Source organism: Loxodonta africana, chromosome 12, assembly GCF_030014295.1.
Source record: "Loxodonta africana isolate mLoxAfr1 chromosome 12, mLoxAfr1.hap2, whole genome shotgun sequence".
Classification (NCBI taxonomy): Eukaryota; Metazoa; Chordata; class Mammalia; order Proboscidea; family Elephantidae; genus Loxodonta; species Loxodonta africana.
In genome coordinates, this window is record NC_087353.1 from 79,521,175 (window position 1) to 79,530,404 (window position 9,230).

Here is a 9,230-nt window from a genome sequence, read left to right on the forward strand (position 1 = left end):
TTTTCTGCTACTTAAAACTGAATGACTTTACTAAGATTAATTTCAGGGACAAGATAACCATAGTTTTGAGAAAGGTCTAGCTGATATTGAATGTGAGGAAGCTCTGAACTTGGCTCCCAGTAGCTGGGTTTTTTTAGACTCTGGGGTCTCCTATCAGTGGTTTGCTGCTGGGCCTGTCACTTGTCGCAATAGTCCAAGGCTTCTATTTGAGTGAAGTATCAGTTATCAGGAACCTGTACATAGACCAAGAGGCAGTCATTTCAGTAGAATAAGGGGATACTGTGTGGTTTAAAATCAGGAAAGGCACGCATCAGGGTTGTGTCCTTTCACTACACTTATTCAATCTGTATGCTGAGCAAATAATCCAAGATGCTGGGTTATATGAAGAATGAGGCATCGGGATTGGAGGAAGACTCATTAACAACCTGCAATATGTAGATGACACAACCTTGCTTACTGAAAGTGAAGGACACTTGAAGCACTTATTGATGAAGATCAAAGACTACAATCTTTAGTATGAATTATACCTCGGCATAAAGAAAACAAAAATCCTCACAACTGGACCAATAAGCAACATCATGGTAAACAGAGAAAAGATTGAAATTGTCAAGGATTTCATTTTATTTGGATCCACAATCAATACCCATGGAAGCAGCAGTCAAGAAATCAAATGGCGTATTGCATTGGGCAAATCTGCTGCAAAAGGCCTCTTTAAAGAGTTCAAAACAAAGATGCCAGCCAAAAGCAGAGATAAGAAGGCAAGGAGGGGAGGGGAAGCTAGTTAATGGAAATAGAACAAACAGAAAGAAAATAATGAGTCTGTTGTCACACTGTGAAAGTTGTAACCAATGTCATGGAAAAATTTGTATAAAAATTGTTTTAAATGAGAAACGAGTTTGCTGTGTAAACTTTCACCTAAAACACAATAAAATATGTTAAAAAAAAAGCAAAGAAGTCACTTTGAGGACTAAGGTAAGCCTGACCCAAGCCATGGTATTTTCATTTGCCTCATATGCATGGAAAGATGGACAATGAGTAAGGAAGACCAAAGAAGAATTGATGCCTTTGAATTATGATGTTGGAAAAGAATATTGAATATACCATGGGCTGCCAAAAGAAGGACAAATGTGTCTTGGAAGAAGTGCAGCCAGAATGCTCCTTAGAAGGACAGAGAGACTTCATCTCATGTACTTTGGACATGTTATAAGGAGAGACCAGTCCTGGGAGAAGGACATCATGCTTGGCAAAGTAGAGGGTCAGTGAAGAAGAGGAAGACCCTCAACGAGGTGGATTGACACAGTAGCTGCAGCAATGGGCTCTAACATGCAATGATTGTGAGGATGATACAGGACCAGGCAGCATTTCGTTCCGTTGCTAGGAGTCTGAACTGACTCCACAGCACCTAACAATAACAACAACAATATTAGTTATAATTGCTACAGTAATACTGTATGACTGGGCACCTGAAATCAGCTGGGAGTTGGCTAAGCAATTCTACTGATCTTGACTGTGCTTGCTATAGAGAAAATAAAAGAAAGGGAGTAGGAAGTATTGGGAGGAGAGGGGAAAGATTGCAATTTTAAGTATGGTAGCCAGGGATGCTTGCCAAAATACAGAGTCAGTGGAAAAGAGGAAGACCCTCAACGAGGTGGATTGACACAGTGGCTGCAACAATGAGCTCAAGTATAACAATGATTGTAAGGATGGCGCAGGACCGGGCAGTGTTTCATTCTGTTGTGCGTAGGGTCACTATGAGTCAGAACCGACTCAACGGCATCTAACAACAATAGCAAGAGAAGTTCTAACATTAAAGTAAAGACCTGAAGGAGACAAGGGAGCAGTGCATGTAATTGTCTGGGTATGTGTATTGGGAGAGGGGGGCTGGAAAGGTCAGGCAGAGGGGACACCAGTACCTGAGTCAGGAATGTGTCAGTCCTGTTCAAGGAGCAACAAGAACACCAGCGAGGATGAAGCAGAATGAGCCACATAAGAGTGGTAGGAGAGAAGGGCAGAGTTATAATAAAAGAAACCACCCAGTGCCGTTGAGTCATAGGGCCAGATAATGTAGGGCCTTTCATGAGGGCTTTGACCTTTACTCTGAATGAAGTGAGAAGCCATTGAAGAGGTTTAAACAGAGGAGAGGCATGATCTGACTTTAATTTCATAGGATTCCTTTGGCTAATGTATTGATACTAAGCTGTAGAAGGTAGAGACTAGCTAGGAGGCTATGGCAGTGATTCAGGGGAGAGATGATGATGGATTGGAGTAGGGTGGTGCTCCACAAGGTGGTGAAAAGTGGTCAGATTCTAGACATATTTTACGAATTTGAACACTGATACTTACAGAGGGAAACAAAGTTGCTTAAGGTCTTTTGATGTCAGAGAGTGGTTCAGAGATTCAAGGTAACTTTTTTTTTTTAACTCTGTACCCAAAGTAACTTTACAACTTGCATTGACCATGCCTTACACAGGCACCTGGATAGGAGGCTTGCTTCCCTGTGGTTGAGGAAGAGAGGGGCCTCTCTCCATCTGTTGTGGATTGAATTGTGTCCCCTCAAAATCTGTGTCAACTTGGCTAGGCAATGATTCCCAGTATTGTGTGGTTCTCCTCCATCTTGTGATCTGATGTAATTTTCCTATGTGTTATAAATCCTAATTTCTGCCTGTGGTTAATGAGGCAAGATTAAGTTATGTTAAAGAGGATTAGGGTGGGGTGTAACACCTTTACTCAGGCCACAGCCCTGACTTGATGTAAGGGGAGTTTCCCTGGGATGTGGTCTGCATCACCTTTCATCTTACAAGAGATAAAAGGAGAAAGGAGCAGAGGGATAGGGACCTCATACCACCAAGAAAGAAAAGGCAGGAGCACAGCATGTCCTTTGGATCCAGAGTCGCTGCACTGAGAAGCTCCTAGACCAGAGGAAGACTGATGATAAGGACCTTCCCCCAGAGCCAGCAGAGAGAGAAACATTCCCCTGGAGCTGTTGCCCTGGATTTTGACTTCCAGCCTTCTAAACTGTGAGAGAATAAATTTCCCTTTGTTAAAGCCATCCACTTGTGGTGTTTCTGTTATAGCAGCACTAGGTGACTAAGACATCGTTCCAGACACTGAACTTCCCTGGCCTCCAAGGGCTTCTTGGCATTCTTCACGTGGAACCTAGGAAGATGAGGGCTGATTCCCACCCACAGCAAGATTCTCATGTAGCATTGTGGATAAGCATGCAAGCTTTCTAGAAAAGCGGGCTTGGATGCGCATCCTGCCTCTACAAACGATGAACAAATGATAACCCAACTCTCTGAGTCTTGTCCCCTCATCTCTAAAACTGGGGTAATAATCACTCAGGAACAATAAGACAGCAATGGCATAGTGGAAAAACAAAAGTCAGCACTAAATTCATGAAAGAAACCAGACACAAAAAAATACGCACTGTGTGATTCCATTTATATGAATTTTCAGAACCAAGAAAACTAATATATGGTGATATAACTCGGACTGTGGTTGTCTGTGGGGGAATTCAGTGGAAAGGGGTTCGAGGGAACTTTCTGAGGTGTTAGAAATGTTCTATGCCTCATGCTATATTTACACGAGTGTGTACATTTGCCAAAATTCATTGACTTGTACACTTAAGATCTGTGCATTTCATTTTAGCTAGATTTTAAAAAAGAAGCCAGTCCATCCTGAATTCACTCCTTCCTATAGTTACATAGACCTATTTCAAATCTTATCTCTGGTATCAACTAGTCAATTAGCTTGCCATCTTTTATTGCTTTTGTGGCACATGTGATATTAATACAAACATGCACGTTGTTAGTTAGTCGCTGTCGAGTTGGCCCCTGTCTCATAGTGACCCCATGAACAACAGAATGAAACTATGCCCACTCCAGGGCCATCCCCATGATTGGTTGTTAATCAAACCATTGTGATCCATAAGGTTTTCATCGACTGATTTTCAGAAGTAGATTGCCAGGCCTTTTTTCCTAGTCTATCTTAATCAGGAAGCTCCTCTGAAACCTGTTCAGTGTCATAGCAACACACAAACCTCCGCTGACAGACTGGTGGTGGCTGTCCCTGAGGTACATTGACTGGGAATCGATCCGGATCCCCTGCATTGAAGGCAAGAATTAGACCGCTAAACCACCAAGCGCGGGTGCGCACACACACATTACATATATATGTATGTATTCATTGTAGAAAAACAAGAAAGCCCGGATAATTAATAGGTAAATTCACTTGTAAACCTACCCCGGTAGCCAACCTCCTTTTAAAAACTTTCAGTAAATACATCCTATTTTGTATATCGTTCTGTAACCTGCTCTTTTCTTTTAACTATTTGGTTTTGTTTTGCGAATTAAACTAGGTATTATGGATTGAATTGTATCCCCCAAAATACGTGTGGGAATCCTAACCCCAATGCCTGTGATTGTAATCCTATTTAAAAATAGGGCTTTCTTTGTTATGGTAATGAGGCAATTATCATTGTAGGGTATGTCCTAAACCTAATCATATCTGAGTTATAAAAAGAGGAGATTGAACGAAGAGGCACAAACAAACAGGGGAAGATAGACGCCCTGTGATAGTCATTTACAAGCCAAGCAAACAAGGAATGCCCAGGGCTTCCGAGAAGGAAGGAACTGACCTGGCTGACGCACTGATTTGGACTTTTAGCTCCAGAACTGTGACAATATAAATTCCTGCTCTTTAAAGCCACCATTTGCGGTATTTCTGTTACAGCAGCTCTACGTCACAAAGATGTTGGGTAAATTCACTGACCAAAAAAAAAACCTCACTAGTAGAAATTTATCCCAAGGAAATAATCAGAGATGCACACAAAAATAGTACCCAAAGAATAATTTATATTAGTGAAAAATTGAAGACAACCTTAAAATATATTTATAGATTGAGTAAATAAATTACACGAATGAAATACTTAGGTAAATGTCTATCTTGGCAAGGAATGTTTCTCATAATATGAAATGTAAAAAGGGGCTTAGTTTACAATGAGAATATAACTGTGTATTAATTGCCATGGAAGCAAACCTAAGAAATAAAAGAACGGTGTGTATCTGCATGCACACACACCAGGTGAAAGAATATATATGTATGTGTGTATGTATGAACACACACGTACAAACTGGAAGGACGTACATCAAACTGTTAAACTGTTATTTAGTGGAGGTGGCAGATTGTAGGAAGATTTCCATTTTCTCTTCATCATTTGAATTCTTTACAATGAGCATGAAAAAAGACGGAGATTTCTTAGGGCCCTTTCTTTAAGTTGCCCTCCAAAAATACTGGGCCTGTTTCCACCCACCTGGACAAGTTTGTGTTTTAGCCCTTTGCTACTCAAAGTGTGATCCTTGGACTAGGTGCGTCAGCCCAGCAGTTAAAAATGCAGACTCTCAAGCCCCATCTCATACCTACTGAATCAGAATCTGCATTTTAACTAGATCTGCAGGTGCTTGGTAAGGACCTTAAAGTCTGAGAAGCTCCAGGCTAGAACACTTCCTTCCTGGCTCTGGGCCTCAGTTTCTTCCCTTTTCAAAGGGGCTGTGGCCAAGGTGTGTGTGGTCCCTTCCTGTTGCAATTTTCTAACCTCAATTCTTTTAGTTATCCCCGCAAAAAGGTAGCTGAAGAGACCGAAGGATGAGGGGCCTGGCTAAACAGTCCCTGCAGCCCACAGCTGGATGCAGGTGGACACTGAAGCAGACCCACGCTCTAGGTCAGGAGAGAGTCGGAGGGCAAGATGCTGGGCGCTGCCTGCCAAAGGAGGATGCTTGAGGTTCCTCCAGGTGATGGGTCAGGGAGGGCTCCTGTCATCTGGACGAGAGGAGAGGGCTCAGGCACTAATAGGGCTGCAGGGGACGCTGCGAGATGCCTTGGGGAAGACACCACAGAGACCCAGCTGGAATGCAGGGTGCATGGTGACCTCACGGAGGCAGCAAACGCTGCGCGGGGCCGGAGGAAGGCACGGAGCGCATCTAAAAGCGGCCTCAAGGCGGCAGGGGGCGCTGCGGAGCCGTGGCCCGCTCTGGACAACCGCACATCCTCCGCAGCCTGGGGAATCTACCTGGGCAGGTGGGGGCGGGGCCTGAGGGGGCGGGGCTATGACGCGGGGCCCAAGTCCGAACTTCAAGAGCAGTGGCCGCAGCAGCCTGGGGATGCTCGTGTTGCAAGGGGAGCAGAACAGAACTCATCTAGACCGCGCACCCGCGAGCCCCGGACCCTGTGAACCAAGTGAGGTGAGCTTAGCTGAGTCCCGTCGGACTAGTTCGGGAGTTCTGGCACCGAAGAGGCCACTGGGCCCTGGGGTTTCTGGGACGCTGACCGCGCAGTCGTGACCACACAGGCATCAGTCCCCGGTCGCCTCGCGGTGATGCTGGGACACCTTGGCGGGGCGATCGGGGTCCAGCTTTCCGGCGTCTACCCACGCCGCGGCCCGGGGGCTCAGAGCCCGGCCCGGACAGTTTCTGAGGTGCCCGCGAGGGTCCGGGACGCGCCTCCCCTCTTCTCGCCTGCCCAGCGTCTGTCCAGGCCCCGGTCCAGGCCCTGTCGAGGCGCGTGGACTTGACCGCGATTGTTCATTTTACCTCCGGAATGTTTCCTCTGGGTGATTGTTGTTGCAGAAAGAAGCGAACACCTGAAGCCGGTTGGTCGGATTTTCCCCGGCGGCTTCGGCCATAGGAAGCGCCCGGTAGGGTCGCTGCCCGCGGGGAGGGCAGGGGCTGCGGAGTCGCCCGCCTGGCGGGAGCTCGGACCCGGCATCCGGCCCCCAGAGCCTGAGACTCGATTTCTGCAAAGCATGGTAGACAGGCAGCTTTGGGGACCAGCGGTGCTGGTCTGGGACTCTCCTGCCCACGATGCAAACTTGGTCCCCTACTTGGGGCAAATCACTCCTCCAGGAGCTTAGGGTTCCTTCATGGTGGCCTGAGGGGTAGGCCAAAGGGGGTGCAATAGAGAGTCCCTGTCATGAGCAAACCAAAAAACTAAACCCACAGCCATGGAGTGGATTCCAACTCACAGTGACCCTATAAGACAGAGTACAACTGCTTCATATGGTTTCCAAGGTTGTAAATCTTTAGGGAAGCAGGCTGCCACATCTTCCTCCAGGGAGTAACTGCTAAGTTCTAACCACCGACCTTTCGGTTAGCAGCAGAGGGCTTTAACCAGGGTTTTTCTCCTCAGGAGCCTATCCTTGTGGCCTTGGGCAAGTTACCTAACGTCTCTGAGCCTCGGTTTCCTCCTCTATGAAATGGGGGTAGTAATAGTACCTCATATAATTGTGTCATTGTTGTTAGATGCCCCTGGAGTTGATTTTGACTCATAGCGACCCCATGTGACAGAGTAGAACTGCCCCATAGGATTTTCTACGCTATAATCTTTACTTGTTCTCTATGAATCCAAATCGACTGTACAGCAAAGAGTTTGGTTTTTGTTTTTGCTTGTTTTTGGTTTAATCTTTACCAGAGCAGATCGCCAGATCCTTCTCTGGTGGAGCCGCTGAGTGGGTTGAACTGCCAACCTTTCAGTTAGCAGCTAAGTAGTTAACTGTTGGGCCACCAGGGCTCGTTTTTATATAATTGTATTGAGGATTAGATAAGACAATGTGTAAAAGGGGCTTAGCAAGATCCCTGGGAGTAGAGTTAAGAAAACAAAAAACAAAAATTCATTGTCACTGAGTCGATTCCAGCACATATCGACCCTATCGGACAGAGCAGAACTGCTTCGGAGGGTTTCCGAGGAGCAGGTGACCTTTTGGTTATAAGCCAAGCTCTTAGTTACTGCACACCAGGGCACCTGGGAGTAGAGTAAGGCGTCAGTAAAGAGTCACCGCTATGATTGCTATTGCTGCTTAATCTGACAGTGCCTTAGTTTCCTCATTTGTAAAATGGGGAAAATCCTGATACCTGCCTCAGAAGAGTGTTGTGACAATTAAATGAGGTAATACCTGTGAAGTACTTAGAAGAATGAGTGGTGCATCTCAACACTCCACAAGGCATCGTATTTAATCAAGTAGTACAACCTAGTAACTACAACCTTGTTTTGTTTTGAAGTTGAATATTATGTGTGTGAACAGTTACCTGTTTTGTAATGAGCAAAATAGGTTTCTTTCTTTTACCTGTTTTTTACCTCTGATAATAGTGGTGATTCATTGCACGGAGGGGAGGGTTTTAAGCTGTGGGGAAGGGGCTGGTGGGGCAGAGGGACCTCTGGGGGTTCTCTTCAGTGAGAAGACTGAGGTTTGGGGACAGAAGCTTCCAGAACCACAGTTTCTGTGGAGCACTCACAGTGGAGGAAACTTTCCCTGGACTGCAGTTTTATTTGACAGGAAATTGAACCTGGACCTAGGTTTTAAAAACAAACTTGTTAATTATTTTGTTTTGGGATTGTAGGGAGGGAGGAGGTGGGGGTAGGCAATATTTTAAACAACAAAATGAAATAAATTACATTCTTCTTGCCAAGAAGCTAATAATTTTGAGGGTCAGAGATGGTTTTCTTCAAGCCAGCAAAATCACAAGACTAGTTCCTGGGTGTCTAAGTTATCTGGTTTTGCTATAACAGAAATACCACAAGTGGATGGCTTTAACAAGGAGAAATTTATTCTCTCAGTCTAGTAGGCTAGAAGTCCAAATTCAGGGCGTCATCTCCAGGGGAAGACTTTCTCCTGGAAGGTCCTTCTCATTAATCTCCCCCTGGACTAGGAGCTTCTCCACACAGGAACCCCTGGTCCAAAGGACTTGCTCTGCTCCTGGTGCTGCCTTCTTGGTGGTATGAGTTCCTCCGGTCTCTCTGCTAACTTTTCTCTTTTATATCTCAAAAGAGATTGGCTTAAGACACTATCTAATCTTGTAGATCTCATCAATATAAATGCCGCTAACCATTAACATTATAGTGGTAGGATTTACAACAGATAGGGAAATCATACCAGGTGACAAAATGGCAGACAATCATACAATACTGGGAATCATGACTTAGCCAAGCTGACAGATATTTTGGGGGGACACAATTCAATCCACGACACTGGGGCAAGGCGAACCTTAAGTCTATGGAGGACCTGGGGCATTTGGCTGCCTCTAGGCATCTCAGCTCCATCCCCAGCACCGTATTTCCTTTCCATCAGAAACCTGAAATCCACTAGCATCATAAACCTGAAAGCGTCCCAAAGCCTCCCACATCCCTGGGGTTCAGGATAGCTACAACTCAAGTCCAGAATCCTGCTTGAAGAACTGGAT